This window comes from Chiloscyllium plagiosum, unplaced genomic scaffold (genome assembly GCF_037043375.1).
Source record: "Chiloscyllium plagiosum isolate Xiang-an unplaced genomic scaffold, Cpla_swu_hap1 HiC_scaffold_44, whole genome shotgun sequence".
Lineage (NCBI taxonomy): Eukaryota > Metazoa > Chordata > Chondrichthyes > Orectolobiformes > Hemiscylliidae > Chiloscyllium > Chiloscyllium plagiosum.
Window position 1 is genome coordinate 54217086 of NW_028270182.1, and position 18582 is coordinate 54235667.

An 18582-nucleotide genomic window follows, 5' to 3' on the forward strand; every position below is an offset into this window, starting at 1 on the left:
ATAGATACATGAGGAAGAGTTTGCTGGGATTGTCGGAGGTAACAGAGACAGCAATGGTCTTATCTGAATTGGATGACACAGACTGGGAGGGTTGTGGGGACTGGCGGTGGTTTCACAGGGAGGGAGGACCATAGAGCCACAGGGTATTACAGAAATGTGGAGAGCTAAAAGGCGTGCAGTTGTTCACGGAGATGGGGAGGTTGGGAGGGAGGGAGCAGCTTACAGGGATAATGATGTTGATAGGATGGAACAGTTTACACAGACAGGGAGGGTTTTCGGTGAATGGAGCAGATTACAGAGATAAAGTGAGTTGTACAGACTGGAGGACCTGAGATATGGAGGGTAGTCGTGACTGAAGATGTTTATAGATATAGGAAGGTTTACTTCTGCAGATTGTCAGAACTGGATCGAGAGAATCACAGGCTTTCAGCGGGTTCTGCAGATCTGGAGTGCCGCAGGGACCTGACAGGATTGCCGAGTATTCACTGAGTGATCGTGTCCTTAGAACTGGAAGAGGTTATGTAGATACAGAAACATTGAAGACAATTTGTGCCTTATTCTTTTTCTTGAACAGAGCCCCATTATCCCTCATCAGCCAGGGATCCCTAAACCTGCCAGCTTTTCCCGTCACTCTAACAGAGACATATTGGATTCTGGAGATTACACTTTTCAAAGCCTCCCATTTGCCAGTCATTCCTTACGGAGAATCCAAAGAGATCAAACAAATATACCACAAATAAAATATTAACTAGACCAGCGAATAGGACACCTTTACGATCAACAAGGCTGACTATGGCACCACGGGGGTGGGAAAGATATGCGAGTATTTCACGGCATTTTTTAAGTGGAGATGGATATGGAAGCTCGAGAGTTTGGAGAAACAAACAGTGATAACTTGAAAAGTGTCCATGTTACAGAGGATGTGGTACTAGATGTGTTAAGTCGCATCAAGGTGAATGAAGTCCTGGGACATGATCAGGTGTATCCAAGAAATTTCTGGAAAGCTATGGAAGTGATTCTTCGGCTCCTCTGCAAGATATTTGTATCATTGATAGCAACAGGTGAGGTACCATTATTTTTAAAAAGGTGGTAAGGAGAGGCCATGGAACAAGAGAAAAGTGAGGCTGAAGTCAGTGGCAGACAAGTTGTTGGAAGGGATATTGAGGGACGGGATATACATGTATTTGGAAAGACAAGGAATGATTAGGGAGAGTAAATGTGGCTTTGTGCGTGCACAATCGTGTCTTACTAACTTGTTGAAGTGACAAAGAAGATTGATAAATGCAGACTGTGGATGTTGTCTATATAGATATTGAACAAGGTTCCACAAAGCAGACTGATTAGCAAGGTTAGATAACATGGGATCTCGGGAGAAATAGCCATTTGGACACAAAATTGGCTTGCAGGTATGAGACAAAGGGGGATGATGGAGGGTTGCTTTGTGGACTGGAGACCTGTGAGCAGCAGTGGGCTGCAAGGATGGATATTGAGTCCTTATGTAAATTACTTGGATGTGAATATATGAGGTATGGTCAGTAGGTTTACAGAAGACACTAAAATTGGAGGTATATTGGACAGTGAAGAAAGTCAGTTCAGAATACAACAGGATCTTCATGAGATGGGACAATGGAGAGAAGAATGGCTGATGTAGATAACTGTGAGCTGGTGGATTTTGGAAATGGAAATCAGGCTCGATCAGGCCGAGTGATATACACAGACTCGGTGCGTTGGCAAAGGTCTGGGTATGGGAGTACGCTGTTGTGTTATCCATCTTTGGAGGATTAAGCGTAAAAGGAACTATTTTTAAATGGTGAAAAGGTTGCAGCATTCTGTTGTGCAGAGGAAGCTCAGTATCGTTGTGCAGGGCTCACAAAACATTGTTTTGCAAATAATTAAGAAGGCAAATTGAATATTATCCTTCATTGCTTAAGGGATGCACTTCATAAACAGGAGGTTATGTTGTAGCTTGATATTGTGCTGGTGAGGCCACACCTGGTGTCCGTTGTACAGATTTGGCCTATTTACTTGAGACATAACGTGCTGGCACTGTCTTGGGTGCAGCAGAGTTTCACTATTTTGATTCTAGATTTGAGAGCATTGAATAATGAGGAGAGATTAAGTAGACTGGGACTATACTCATTGAAATTTAGAAGAATGAGTGGCGGGCTTATGGAAAAATAAAATTATGAAGGGAATAGATAAGAAAGAAGCAGGGAGGTTGTTTCCATTGTTGGGTGAAACTAGAACTAAGGGGAATGCATCAAAATGAGGGGAAGCAGATTTAGGACTGAGTTGAGAAGGAACATCTTGTCCTGAATCTTGGAATTCCCTGCTGAGTGAAGTAGTTGAGTCTACTTCGCTGAATGTTTTTAAGGTAAAAGTAGATTTTGGAACAGTAAATGAATTATCGGTAATGGTGAGAGGGCGAGTAAGTGGCGCTGAGTCTATGAAAAGATCCACACTGATCTTATTAAATGGTGGGTCAGATGGCGTACTCCTGCTTCTAGTCCTTGTGTTCTTATGGATTAATTTTAATAATTCATCTTGTCTGTATTTAAAGTGCTAGTTGAGTTGAGTTTGGGGAGCAATTCCCACTGTGTGGCTGAATGGATTTTACAAACTCCCCACATTAATTAGTGTTCGATCCCACACAGTTAGAGATAAGTTGGTTTCCTCCCCACATTTACAGCACACCATTCCCACACCACCTCTCAGCTCGCCAGAGATCTAGGAAGTAAATAGCATCCCGAGAACAAGTGCCATCTTTGAAAGCCCACAGTGCACTGAAACAAGCACAGTCCGTATGGAGCTATCCTGCACACCTCCTGATATTGAGCCGATACATCGCTGGCAGGGGGACATTACTGCCCTCCTCAAACCCATATTGTGGGCAGGGGCATGGAGCTCCTCCTTGGTGAGGAGAGTCACAGGCAGGAATTCCACTTCCCTCAGGACCAGTAGTGGTGGCCATGACACCAGATCATGCCTGCCTGCTCTAAGGTTGCCCCCTCCAGGTTAGAGCAGACTTAGCCATAGGGCCGAATGGACCGCATTGAATGGAGATCAATGTCTTTCTCCACTCCGTCAGCGCAAGGGGAGACCCAGGGAGAATCTCATCATTCCCATTGAAAATGACAAACAAGAGGCAGCGAGATTGTATTAACTTCAAGAAAGGCCTCAGGGAACAACTAACTGAATGTACCATTTATCACACCACAGCCCACGGTGCTCAGATTGCTCAGGAACAGTTTGGGTGGAGATTGGAAACAGCAAGGTGAAACAAATCAAAGGCAAAACTGCAGGGCAAATCTTGCACACGATATAAACAGGGAATTAGATACGCAAGAAATTTCTGGCAGAACTCAGCGAGTCTCGTAGCATCCGTAAGAAGAAAGCAGAGTTAGCACATAAAATCTGGGGACTCTTCATCAGAACAGATTTTGTTTCAGGTCTCCAGCATCCGCAGCTCTTTGTTTTATTTTAGCTCAGCAAGTATTGTGCATACTGCAGTATTAATGGATAAATTGATCTTGGAAGAAGGGGAAGAAGTGAGGGCTGAAGTGCAGGAGATGGGTCAGTTACAGCGGAATGCCCTGACCATCAGAGTTTGGGAGGGGGTGAATCCTCGGCTGAGGGTAAAGTAGGGCATATTGGAGGTCGCCACTGGAATTCAGCAACATCTGAAGAGATGTGTAGGTTCCAGAGAAAGTGAGAGAATGCAGTAGCTCTGAGCAGATCACTGAGAGGGCATGGTGGCTCAGTGGTCAGCACTGCTGGCTCACAGCATCAAAGACTCGGGTTCAGTCCAACCCACTGGTGACGGTGTGTAATTTGTAGATTGTCCCTGTGTCAGCGTGGGTTTCCTCCTGGAGCTTGGCTTTCCTCCCACAGTCCAATAATGCGCAGTTTCTGTGCAGTGGCGTTGCTTAGTTGCTCTGCAGTATCCAGGGAATGTGTAGATTAGGTGAATTAGCTGTGGGAAATGTTGAGTTACCGGGGTAATGTATGGGTGTGTCTGGTGGTATACTATTTGGAGTGTCAGTGTAGACATGATGAACTGAAGAACCTGTTTCCACATTGTAGGACTTCAATAATTTCTATTAACATATGTGTTTGTCACTCCTTCCCAGGTTCCTACCTGTAAGTGCTGCCTTGATTTGACTTACTGAATGTTGCACCTTCTGTTTGTCTAAAATAAACTCCGTCTGCCACTCCTCTGCCCTTTCGCCCATCTGATCAGGATCCCGTTGTACTCTGACTTAACCATCTTCACTGACCACTCCACCCCTCAGTGTGGAACATTCTCATGTGGAGAAATGTCTGTGCCCCCTCTACAATGAGGGAATGATTTGCCTTTATCAGTATTTTGGTGTTTGTCTACAAACTCACTTACCATTCCTATTAAACTCACATACAAATAATTTCTGTGAATGGCAAAGTCCATGGGATCCTTGTGCACACTGCGGGGCACAGGCCTCCACCACCATCTCTGTCTCCTACCTTAAAGCCAATTGTCCTCAGCTCTCCCTGGATTCTGTGATGTAACTTTGCTAACCAGTTTGTCGAATGCCTCACTGAAGTCCATGTAGCCAACCTCCACTGCTGTATCATCATCAATCTTCGTTATCACATCTTCAAAAGACTTGTTCATGTTAATGAGACACGATTTCCCATGCATAAAGCCATGTCGAATATCTCTAATCAGTCCTTGCTCTTCCACCTACAATGATCAGGTCGCAGGGATTTGTCTACCTTTACGCATTTTAAGAATTCCAGCCCTTCCACTTCTGTAATATGGACACGTTTGAAGATGTCATTGTTTATTCCCCAAGTTCTCTAACTTCCATATTCTTCTTCAGGGTAAATACTGAATTATTCATTTAGTACCTCACCCATCTCCTATGGTTCCACAAATAGGTGGCCTTGCTGACCTTTAAACAGACCTGTTCTCTCCCGAGTTGCTCATTTGACCTTCACGTATTTGCAGAATCTCTTTGCAGAATCTATTTGCTGAAGATATCGCATGTCCCCATGTTGCCCTTTTGATTTCTATCTTGTGTATAATCTTTCTCCCCTTGTACTCCTCGAAGGATTTACTCGATCCCTGCTATCTACACCTATTGTATGCTTCCTTCTCTTCCTTGACCATCGCCTCAATTTCGCTAGCCATCTAGCATACTCTTCACCTACCAGTCATACCCTGCTCATGAATAGGAACGTACTGTCGCTAGACTCTCTAATTTCATTGGTGAATGCCTCCCACTTTCCTGCCATGAGCCGTGGAATCCTATCTCACTCTAACAGGCCCGAAAGGCTGAATGGTTTCTTCCTATCTCTCTAACAGGCACAGTGGGGGCAGAATCGCATCTTCCCGTTCCTGAGCAGCAGTCCCGATGCTCTGAATGATGTCTCACATTCATGGAAAAAGAAACGAAGGTGCACGTTAAACCAGTTGCAGCACTACACAAAGTCAATGGGCAATAAATATTGTACCCTAGATTAAGGTCTCTGGGAAGCTGCCCACCCATCATCATATGCAGCTGGTCTGTTATTTTATTCCTATCACCTTTTATAAACAGGGTGGAACATACATAACCCTGCAGTGTTCTGCCAATACTTACACATACAAGGAGGAAAGATTAAAAAGACTCGAAGACTGATGGTCTATCTCTCAGAAACTCTCATCGGTTCCGCCAGACTGAGTAAATATTCCCTTTTATTGTGAAAAGAAAAGTGGTGTAAGGAAGCGGTTAACTGAGCCTGTTCGTTCAGTGACTGTGATTAATGTCAGTCTCCATGGATTGTAATTATCCCAGTGGAGGGTTTCCAGTTTGTAATGATAAATGGGCTCCGTTCAATGTGTTATCCCATAGTATGAGTGGAAGCATCATCGATAGCACTAACAGGGATCAGCAGCTCCAGAGTGGGGGAAGAAAGATCAGGATCTGGGAGCCTTAGACAAAATGTTCCAACAATGGATCAGAATCTGAGAACAATGGATTGGCAAGTTCAAATAATGGACAGGAGTTTATCCTGGCATGTTTGGTATCTTTCTACATATTACGATCAATTATCATTACCACTTAAGATCAAATGGGTAGTTCGCATTATTGAATTTCTTTATTATCCAATCCTGGCTATCATTGGTGCCCCTGGTAAGTCTCGTTCAATCATTAAATCTATCAATCGGGTTTGATTGTAACACTGTTCTTTTCATGACTCTACTCCGCTTATTGCTGTTATTATTCCTGCTGAGACTGTCAATGCAGATATTCTAACAGCATCAGGGAGCGTGTTTCTTCACTCACTCCCTCTTTGATTCTCGCAGTGTCCCTCATAGACTTCTGTGTTGACTTACTTAATTTCAGCTGTGAACCTTGATTCATGATACTACTACCGTTTTTACATAAGTTTTCAGAGCAGGGTGATCGCCATCTTCTGTTCTAGTTATAAACTCAATTTCCTTCCTCCGGCTCCATCTCATCCCTGGCCAATATCGAAGTGTGAAGCAGACGAGTGTCAACTGTAATAATGTTTCTTTTGGCCATGACCTGATCTCTGACACCAGACCCTGACCATTCCTATTTTCAACTACTATCACCTTCAGAATGTACTTCATTGGTTCGTCCCATCTGCTCTTAGAAGGTTGAGCAATGAAATACAGTCTTAATGAAGCCAATGATCTGCTGCTGACCCTCCCCGCTTTCAACCTTCAGAATCAAATCGGAGTCAATACTCCATAGCTTGTATATGAACTCACACCAAAATCCCATACAACCGATCATTCCTGTGCACTCTGATCTATATTGTTATCGGGTCCTGCAATGCAGTTACTTTAATATTCTCAAGCATTTCCACATATCTGTCCATGAACGTTCCTCCATCTCTCACTACCCAGGATTCCAATGTCTAACAGTTGTTCATATTGAAACTGAGTTTTTCCATGTGTATTCTCTCTCAGACAATGATTTTCACATCTACCACCACCCCAGACCCCAACACGCATGCGTACATAAAACCCCTTTCTCTTGAGCTGCAGCATGGAGATGCAGGGACATTAATTTGTGGGAGTCCCACTTACTGTCACTTGCAGTATGGGCTGCAAATCTTCCCATGCTTGGCAGACATCCAGTGCAAGTGGAGCAGCAATATACTGACAAAGGTTTGCAATAATTCCCATGCTAGGCAGATAGTCCAGCCTACTGAGCAATACATTGGCATAGTCTGCACAGTTCTGCATGCTGGGTTGTTACCTTGCCTCAGATTATCGTGTCTGGGCTGTTTCTGGAGATTCTGGTCTGGCGATTCAACATTAGATGTCACAGACGTTTTCGACTCACCCAGCAATGATTTATTCATGTTCTCATTCTTGTGATTGAACGCACCAAGGACTAACTCCTCCAGTTAGACACACTCCTCTGTCTTGTCTTTCCTCTCCATGTTTGCAGCATCTGAGTCTGTAATATGAACAATGAATGGAGCAGAGGCTGCAGGGAGGGGAAGCTCTGAAACCACGGATTGGTGTGTCTGGGGAAAGGGATCTGTCATATGGGCGGCACGGTGGCACAGTGGTTAGTACTGTTGCCTCACAGTGCCAGAGACCCGGGTTCCATTCCCGCCTGTTACTAATTCCTTCATAAGAGATTCTAAAAATTTATCTTCAATACTACCAGTTTGATCAAATCTTTCCATCCCCTAGTATGGTTTGTTATTCTAATTTCTTTCTTTTCTATAACCTCTACACTCCCTTTCAATTCCTGTGTAACAGGAACAATGCTGTAAAAGATCTGCTCCAATTGCGGTGTAAGAGCCATGAGTCGCTGATTGGACACATTCTGTTCCTGCTTTACACACACGATGGGCTGAATGGCCTCCTGGTGTGCCTACATTATAGTCTCGATGAGCTGAATGTCCTCCTGGTGTTCCAACATTACAGTCTCAATGGGCTGAAAGGCTTCTTTATAGTCTCGATTGGCTGATTACCCGCCTTGTGCTCCAACATTATGGTTTTTATGGTTGAGGGTCCAACTCCTGTTCCTGAACAAGCCGCTCAATATCACAATGTATTCCTCCTGTTGTTCATTGAAGGGTTGGAGACTTATGGAATCACCCTGCTGTTATGTCGCATTTCGAGGACTGAATTGTGCAGGCAACTTGTGTTACTCGTACTGGATAATTGAGTCGTTAGCAGTGCATCCTCACAGCGCCACCGATCCAGGTTCAATTCCAGCCTCAGTTGACTGTCCATGTGCAGTTTGCACATTCTCCAAATGTCAACGTGGGTTTTCTCCGGTTACGCCAGTTTCCTCCCACAATCCCAAGATGTGAAGGTTAGATGGAGTGGCCATGATAAATTACTCATCACGTCCTGGGATGTGCAGGCTACGTTCATCAGTCATACAGGTAAAAGGGATAGGTGAGTGGTGGGGGTTGGGGGAGGTTGTGTGGTTGGATGGGATGATCTTCGAAGGATCAGTGTGGAGTCGATGGGTCAAATGACCTGTTTATACACTGTAGCGATTCAATGATTAACCCCTTCGTTGCAGAAATAAGTTGAGCGAATAATCTCTGAGTTAATCTCAATATCCTTTCCTCAGTGAGGAGATTAAATCTGTGCCCACTACACCAGATATGATACCATTAATATCGTGTACAGCAGCAGCAACACTTTACCAGCCTGCTGTAAGGTTCCCACCCAGGTTAGAGTCGTCTCAGCTCTCTGGGGGAACACATAGCAATGCTGAAAGATCATTGTCCTTCTCTACTCTACAGCATAACGGGAGATCTGGTGATAATGTCACAATGACACTTGAGAAGAACTGGTAAGGTGTGGTGAGATAACATCAATGTTGAGACCTGCCTCGCCAAACATCTCGCCTGAGTCTACCATTAATCTCCCCAGAGCCCACGTTACTCAGATTCCGTAGAATCTGGTAAGATGGTAGTTAGAAACAGCAAGGAGAAGAAAACATTGATAGGAGCTATATTTCAAAGTGAAAACTGCAATGTGAATGTTGTGTATGTTACAAAATAGGAAATTAGCTGCACACGTTTGTGGGTACTGCAGTAATAAATGACAGCTTCAAATTACATCTGAACAGTATTACCCCAAGTGCATGTTAATGCTGGGAAAATGGATTTCATGAACGTGTATGAGATGGATTACTTTAATGGATTAGGTTGAGCACCCAGTTAGAGATCAGGTGATTTTGGAATTGTTGTTGTATGACCAGGAGAGCTAATTGAAAACTTTGGTGTTAAGGAGCTTTATGGAATTGGGATCCGAAAAAAAAATAATTTTACACGACATCTGAATACAAAGTAGTTTTTATTTCTTAAATGACGTGTATATTTCTGAGTCATGCAAGCCATGAACGTATGGGGATAGGTTGGCTTCAGTAAATTTGAGAAGTACATGAAAAAGACTTAATGAAAGACAGACAATGTCTGTGACTTATAGAAACCTGCAAGGTGCACAATATGCATATGTCCCTCCCAGATGTAAATAGCACAAGGGAATGGTGACTCAACCAAGGGGGCAATCTGTATGTGAAGCTGGAGAACATTGGTAGATTGTGACATGAGAGCTTCTCATCCGTTTTACTTGGAAGAAGGAGGAGGCAGGTAATTGTTTCAAGAAGACTGGACGGGGAAGCTCTTGAGCTGGTTGATATAAGATGCGAGCAGGGAATGATGGTTTTGGCAGGCATAAAATTCGAGAGGTCCCAAGGTCTGGATGAGTTGTAACACAGGTTGAAGTGGGAGACAAGGGATGAAAGGATCTGACTCAAATGTTTCAGTAGATTCTGATCAAAGGAGAAGGGCCAGGGGACTGGGGAGAGGGAGGTGGGTGGGAATCCTTTACAGGAAGGCTGGTGGAGCTAGACAAAGCAACTCTAGATCAGTGGGTATCAGATCAGGTCACGGAAACTATTTTTTAAAATACTGAAGAAGAAAATTGATCTTAATTTAGAAAGAGCTGAAAATGTGTTGCTGGAAAAGCGCAGCAGGTCAGGCAGCATCCAAGGAGCAGGAGAATTGACTTTTCCGGCATAAGCCAATCTTAGAAAGGCATTTTCTGATCAGGGATAGTTAGCATGCAGTCATCAGAGGGAAGTCATTCTGAACAAGTTTTATTGATTTATTCTGAAGAGGACATTTATATGGTTTCGCAGCCAGGCCTTTGACAAAGCCCACAGGAGAAACTGATAAAGAAATTACAATCTCATGATTTCAAGGGTAACTTGGTAAGTGACATTCATATTGTCTTCGTGGCAGGAGACAGAGGGTTGTGGGAGAAGGCTGTTTGTGTGTCCGTAGACCAGTGTTCCCTGGTGTACTACAGGGATCAGTGCTGAGTCCCTTATTACTTGTGGTATTTATAAATGATATAGACATGAGTATGGAGTGGGGTGGTGGGGAGAGTGAAAAATAAATGTGTGTTTGGCATACGATTGGCTGGGTGGTTGACAGTGAGGAGGAAGTATTTATGTTAGAGGAAGGTGTGGATGGAATGGTCAGATGGGCAGATCAATGGCAGATGGAATGTAATCCTGATAAATATGAGGTGATGCACTTTGGAAGAAGGGGAATACTCAATGAATGACAACACACTAGGAAGCTCAGAGGGTGCTTCTCCACGCATCCCTGAATGGGACTGGACAGGATAATAGGTTATTTAGGAAATCACAAGCGACTGTCAGCATAGCCATTATTCATCGAGACACAGACTGTAAAAGCTATACAGGACTTTTGTTAGGCTAATATGGAATACTGTGTGCAGTCCTGGGAGCCACATTACAGGAAGGATGTGATTGCACTGTGGGTAGTGCAGAGGAGATTCACCAGGATATACCCTGGGATGGAGAATATCAGCTATGGAGAGAGGTTGAATAAACTCGGCTTGTTTAGTTTTCTGCAGATAAGGCTGAGGGGAATATGATTCGGTAGGATAAGATTACGTGGGGAATGGACAGGGTGGATCGACTTCAGATATTCCTTTTACTCAGAGGGTCAATAACAGGGGAGCACACTTTTAAAGTGAAGTGTTTGAGGTTCGGGGAGGATTCAAAGATTGTTTTTCACCCAGAGGGTGTTGGGGTCAGGAATAAACTTCCTGAGAGGGGAATTCTGATGGGTAACCTCACAACCATTAAAATGTAATTGAGCCAGCTCTTGAAGTATCATAACGGTTGCGCTATGGATTTCATGTAAAAAAGTAGGACGAATGTAGTTGGTGCTCCTCTTCTGACAGTGCGGAGTCTATGCTTCTGCGATTGTTTGGTTGTGATCACAGAAAGTAGTTAGGAAGGTAAATGGATTGTTGACCTTCATTTCAAGGGGATTTGAGGAAAGGAGAAAGCATGTCTTACTGCAGCTATACAGGGCGTTGGTGAGACCCCATCTCGAACATCGTGCAGTATTGTGTGTAGTTTTGGTATCCTTATCTAATAAAGGACAAACCTGACATTGAGGGAGAGCAACGAAGGACGACCAGATGATCTCTGGAATGACAGGCTTGCTGTGGAACCAGAGTTTGGGGTGACTGGGCCTGTGTTTCATGAGGTTTAGGAAAATGAGTGGAGATCTTAGCGAAATATATAAAATTCCGATAGGGCGAGACAGTATGGAAGCAGGGATGTCTAAATCAAGGGGCCACCGTATTAGCTACAGACAGGCCACTGCGCATTAAGATGAGAATAAATCTCTGTAATCAAAGACTGGCGAACCTCAAGAATTCTTGACAACACAAGACTGTGGAAGACAAGGCAATGAAGAAAAATAAGGATTTCAAGACACTAAAGGAATGGGAACAGCGCAGGAATATGGTGTGGAATTGCAGGATCAGCGATTATTCCAAGTCGTCCTCTGTTAACAGGGAGGCTGTGTTAATGTGGAACACCATCTTATAGAAAATGGTGCAATATAAATAATGGGGCCTGTGGGAAAAAGAGGGTAAGATCGAACCCCAATAATATCAGTAAAAGTCAATAAAAAAAAGCTGAAAATGTGTTGCTGGAAAAGCTCAGCAGGTCAGGCAGCATCTGACCTGCTGCGCTTTTCCAGCAACACATTTTCAGCTCTGATCTCCAGCATCTGCAGACCTCACTTTCTCCCCAATAAAAAAAATAGCCTGTCACAAATGATAGCACAGTTCATTTAAGTCTTTAACTCTTATATTTTAATGACATCGTGCAGTGAATGTAGCACTTTAACACAACAGTCACTGACTACAGCACTCTAACTTTGACCAAGCTCTTCACAAGAAAGCACGCGACACGACTGACCACGTGATGCTGACACGGAATTCCAGTTCTCCCCAAGATTCTCCCCTGGTTTGAAATAAAATTCCTTCTAAGTATAGACTACAATTCCCAGTCTGATGCTCAGTTTCAAGGCTTGCAGAGTGGATTACATTTCTGTTTTAGCTGAACACACTGAGGGTGCATTTTGCAGACAGAGGATCCTGAGGCTGGGATTTTCAGTTCAGCGGGTGCCCAGTCAGGAATCACATCATAGTGAACAGAAGCTCGATATATAAAGAAAGGGGCGCCATTCACGAATTGTGTTGCAGCCAAATCATGTTTAATAAACACGCATTATTGGAGAACTACCTGTATATTGAATGGAGGAGCAAAATTGTTGGACCAAAGCGATTACTGCAGTTCCTATTTTATATGTTCGGATGTTTGAACATACCAAGGAATATGAACACACTGTGGGGAAAACTGCATTGGGAAGATTTTTTCCATGAGCTAGAATGGGGAAGGCTCGATGTGTTGTGTGACCTCCTCTTTTCCTGCTGTTGCTGTGCAGTCTGTGGGACAGCTCTGTAAATGTTGTCACAAGCTCTCAGATGTTAGGAAGGAGGCCTCTGCAGAATCAACAGGACTGTGTTTCCATTCCCTTTTCCAATACCGAGTCTAGTGCCGGCTGTTCTGTCCGGGTTATCCTTTAATATCTCGGAGCGGTTTGATACAATTGAGTGTCTTGCTCGACCGTTTCACAGACTATTGAAGAGTTTATCACATGTCTGTGTGTCTGGAGTAAGTTTTAGGTCATACCAGGAAAGCACGCATGACTCACTTCCTGAAAGTAAATTGGGGAAGGAATTTGGTGTTTACAATCGATACTGGCTTCAAGGTCACTGTTGCTCACACCAGATGTTAGATCTCGATATTTTATTAATTGTTTTTAACTTCCACCAGTTGACAGAGCATTAGCCTGGTCTGCGTTAATACTCCAGTGACATTTCCACAACAGCACCATCTCCACATGGGGACCTATCAAATACCACACTGGCCTGATTATTTCGGTACTATTTTACAGCTCTGTCAAAAAGAATTCCCACCAATTGATTATCGTGATGGTACTGAGGGGGTGGCAATTGGTCAGATTGTAATTATTCTCCTCTTAGGGGACTGGACATAGCTGAGTAATTTTCCACATTGCTAGGGAGATGTCAGAGTTGGAGCTGGAATGCAACAGCTTCCCCAGGGACACGGCTTGTTGTGCAGCACAAGTCTTCAGTCCCATTGCAGGACTGGTGTCAGGGCCCATTGCCTTTATCGTATCTACTGTGTTCAGCTGTTTCTTCTTGTCACGTGCAGCGAATAGCATCGGTTGAAGACTGGCATCTGTGATTCTGTGGGCGTCATGGTGGAGGTTGAGGTGGATCACCTACGCAATACCTCTGACTGAGAATGGTGCAAACACTGCATCCTTGTCTTTTGCACTGATGTACAGGGCAGTTCTCTTCTGTAGTATGGGGATATTTGTGGAGTTGTCTCCTCTAGTGAGTTTTTTAATAGTTCGTCAACACTTATGTCTGGATGATGCAGGACGGCAGAGCTGAGATGCGATCTGCTTGTATCAGGATCATTGCACCCTCTACATTAGATGTTAGTTCTGCTGTTTAGAATGTAACTAGCCAAGTGCGGTAGTTTCAACGGGTTGTCATCAGGTTTAGGTCCACATGGTTCTGACTCTGGCATGTTCACCCACACTCGTCACTGAACCATAGATCGGCTTGATGGTTATGGCAGATTGAGGGATTATCCCAGAGAAAAAGTTACAGATTATGTTTGAATACAATTCTGCTGCTGCTGCTGAGATCTAGAGCACCACATGAATGCCCAGTTTGAGCTGCAATATCTGTAATTCAATTCTACTGGCTGTCCTCCAGTTCGCACCAATTCTCATTCACTCATTAGCCTTGTACTCAGTGACCTAACCTGTTTTCTGATTTGGTAAGGCTTCCATTTTCATATTATCATTCTTCAGGGTCTCTCCCAAGTGTCACACCTCTAATTTGTTACATTACTCAAACACTTTAACATATTCATTTGAATCTTTTCCATTCCCATAATACCATCATCTGTGTTTGATGTGAATGTGTTTCCCTCTGGTTTTGTCCCTGCCCATAAGGAAGAGTGCTGTCGTGTCAGTGATGCCAGTCTTATATAGTTTCAGAGCCAATGGATTTGTGCACGTGCTGTGATCGTTTAATTCCGGGTATATGGTGCACCATGTTGGACAGGGCTTTTAAGAATCTTTGGCACACGTCTGTGGAACTTGATCAAAAGCAGAAATTGCTGAAGAAACTTAGCAGCCGTGGCAGCATTTTCTGGAGTGAAAGTAGAGTTGATTTTTCATGAACAGTGACCCTTCTACAAAGCTCCCGCAGTTTCTCCAGCAATATTTGTATCTTTGTTTTCAGTGTCCATAGTTATTTGTTTAATTGAAAATTTGTGATGTGCCTATTCAATTCGGGAGAAAGTAAACAGGTGTGGCCGCATCTATAGACCCAGTGAAACAGAGTTAACGTTTCAAGTCCAGTGTGATACTTCTTCAGAACTAAAAAGAATTTTAAAATTGGCTTTTTAATACCTTGACAGAGGTGGGGTGTTTGTGACGGGTGAAACGAGGATGTGGTAGAAGATAAATGGGCTTTTAAAAGTGGTGAACGAGAGGATGATGTGAAACGGCTTTAAATTAAGATGTGATGGATCAAAGCTATTTTCTCTATTAGATGCTAGATAAGGAAGACACAACCAGCAAGATCATGGGAAGACCAGGAGGGAGAACGCATGAAAAATGGAGAACAGCCATAATGGGGTCATGCTGTGAAGTTATGAAATTGTATATTAACTCCTACAGGCTGTAACGTACAAAAGTGTAAAGTGGGGTGTTAGTCAAGCTTGGGTTGTGCTTCATTTGAACATTGCAGTAGCCCAGGACTGAAATGTTAGCATGAGATCAAGGAAAGTTCTTGAAATGGGAAACAACTTGAGAGTTAGAGTTATTCCAACAGACAGGGTGGAAGTGTTCCTCAGTGCAGTTTCTGTTCGGTTCCCCTCAGTGTAAAGGAGCATTGTGAGCAGCAATGACAGGAGACCGGATTGAAACAGTACAAGTGAAATGCTGCTTCACCTGGTAGGTGTGATTGGGGCCTTGGACAGTGAGGAGGGAAGAGGTGAATTGGCAAGTTTTTCAGCTTTTCATTTGCATGGGAAGGTGCCATGGGGGAGTGGGGAAATATTCGGGGTGATGGAGGGTTCCCGTGTGAAATGCTGACAGTGGAGGGGAGGGGAAGATGTGTTTGATGGTGCTGTCCTGTTGGAGGTGGTGAAACTGGCGGAAGTTGGTTATGTGAATGTGGATTCTATTGCAGTGGGAAGTGAGGACACAGGGAGGTCTATCATTGCTCTGGGAATAAGGGGCTGGGAGAAACACGGGAGATGGGACAGTGACAGCTGAAGACCCGGTCCACTAGAGTTAGGGGATTTCTGATTTGAGGGAAAAGGCGGTCACGTCAGCGGCAGATCATTGGAATGAGGTATCATCAACTAGAAACAACAGAGATGGAGAAACTGGGAGAATGGAGTCAGCCTCCGCTGATCATGTGTTCATCCACATGCAGAAGTTCCTCCTGAATAATTGTAATGAACCAGACATTTAAATTGAAGCTTTCTGTTTCACATCTGTTCTGAAGCGGGATTTGGAAATTGACCCAGAGGAAGGTCAGTGGGTGTTCAAAAAGAAGGACTCGATAAGAAGATGAACTAAAAGCTGTAAAGGATACTATTCAATCATTAGTTCATACACAGGAACACTCCAATCCCTTTAGTTTTGGAGTCCTCTTCATTAAATAACAGCCTGATTTTTGGTTCTCAGTGTCATCCCCAAACTCGGATGTATATTGCACTCATTGATGAGCATTAATGTAGAGCCTGATTTCAGAAGTTTGTTTCAGGGACCATAAACAGATGCTAGGCATGAATTTCAACTGTGCTTCCAGAATTACCCCCAGAAACGCCGGCCATTGCTGCTCTATCCTCTTCCCTTCTCATCACTCCTTCTGATTCCAGGTTCCCCCTTTCCAATTAGAGAACACATTCTCTCACATTATAGGAAAAGGGGAGAAAATGCATGATGTAGTAAATTGGCAAGAAACATAAAAGCAAGCATCCTGAGCTTTTCCGTGTATATGAAACAAAATGTCCAAGATGAGTGTGTGACATTTGGGAGAAAGAAAATGAGGAATGTATATTGAGGACATTTGGAGGGTCTGGATTGGGAACTGGCTACTGGGAACAGGCAGGTAATTTACACCAGTATTTTACATCATTCCTCAAAAGGGTAGGTGCTGTAAATATGGCAATGATATAAACAAAATGATAATAGGACGGAAGTTCTTGAACTGTCTCTAACATAAGAAAGAAGGTTTTTAACAAACAGATAAGGCTAAGGGTAGCCAGGTCAACAGTAATTCATAGCTGATTTTAAAGGCAGCACTTACAGAGTGGCTGGTGGCACCGTGCGAAATATTCCACAACTGTCTGGATTACAGAGGTGTTCCAGTGAAACTGGAGACCCTACAATGTGACGCCTGTCTTCAAGAAACGAACGAGACAGAAAGCTGGAACCATTTAGCCTAACTATTATTGCTGGGCATCTGCGAGTCTGTTCGTACAGAAGGAATTGCAGGGCATTTAGAAAAGCTTCACACAGAGTCAGCATGGTTCTGTGAAAGGGAAACTATATTTTGTCTGTAAAATCATGCAACGTTTTTCTGGAGATCCCTGAGAATGTAACAATCGGACATGATGAAAGGGGGACTCGTAGACATGAGGGTTTCCAAAGATTTTCCACGAGGTATCACAAAATGAAGGTTCGTACACAAGACAGAATCTCATAGTATAGTAGATACTATATTAGCATAGGATGAAGGTTGGTTAACACAGAAAAGTCGGAGAGTCAGGATTAATCGATCTTTATGTCAAAGATGTGTCCACTGGATTGCTACAATTATCAGTCCAACGGCTTCAGTTATTGACAATCTATCCTGATAGCCTGATGGAGAGAGCTGAGTGCAATATACATCCGAGTTTGGGGATGACACTGCGAAGCAAAAGGCAGGCTGTTATTTAATGAAGAGTACTCCCAAACTAAAGGGATTGGAGTGTTCCTGTGTCTGAACCATAAAGTCAGCATGTTGATGCAGCAAGGAATTAGTTTAGTTCATTAGGCAGGTTCCTGGGATGAAAGGGTTCAATTATTGAGTACATCAAAAATGGTGAGGCGTTTATTCAATGTGGTTGAAATGAATGAGGGTGATATTACTGAAACGTACAAGATACAGAGGGGGCTTAACAAGGTCGATGTTGAGAATATGGTTCCACACCTGGGCAGAGTCTCGAACTTGAGGGCATAGATACAGAATAAGGGATGTCGATTTCAAACTGGGATGTAATTAACTGCTTTCTCTCAGAAGGTAGTGAATATCCAGAATTTGCTAACGCAGAGAGTTGTGGAGGCTGGCACACTGAATGTATTTATAGACAGGATGGATTGGTTTTTGACATATCAGCGAGTTGAGGGATACAAGGGATTAGCAGGAAAGTGGAGTTGAACCGTGGAGTAGATCAGCCATGCTCTTATTGAATGACAGTAGGCTCGAGGGCCCGAATGGCCTACTCCTGTTCCCATTTCTTACGTTATTATATTATGCTTTTGGAAAATAACTGGTTATTTCCCTGGAAGTCGTGTTGTACAATGTTGCATTCAAGGAGAGCAGAGGATTTGTTTCAGTTAACTCTGGGTGAGGTAAGGAGGTAGAATTTGCAGCGAATCTGGGTCTGTAACATGACGCATATCTGGAGCAGAAGTTACAGTGAGGGGAAGCATGTAAAGAAGGATTGGGGGGTGGGGGCTTACTTCCTGTCCAGTCTGGAGTTTCCAAGTATTTGTCCGAGACTACACCTAACCATCGGAGTAGCCTCGATCTGTTCCTGTGTAGCAGGTCCGAAGGATTGAATGGAACTTCAGAATACAGTGCTGAGGGACAAGAGGGGGCCATTCGGTCTTTTGACAGTACTCCACCAGCAAGTAAGGTCGTGGATCATCTCATTGTGGTCCCAGGTGCACTTTTCCCTCCATGCACCATTATCCCTGATTCACCTGTCTATGGAAAATCAGACAAAGCCAGCCTCGATACAATATAAAGATCTAGCCATCCCAAACATCTGGGAAACAGACTTTACACTTGAATGAAATCCCACTTTGTGAATTTCTCTTCAC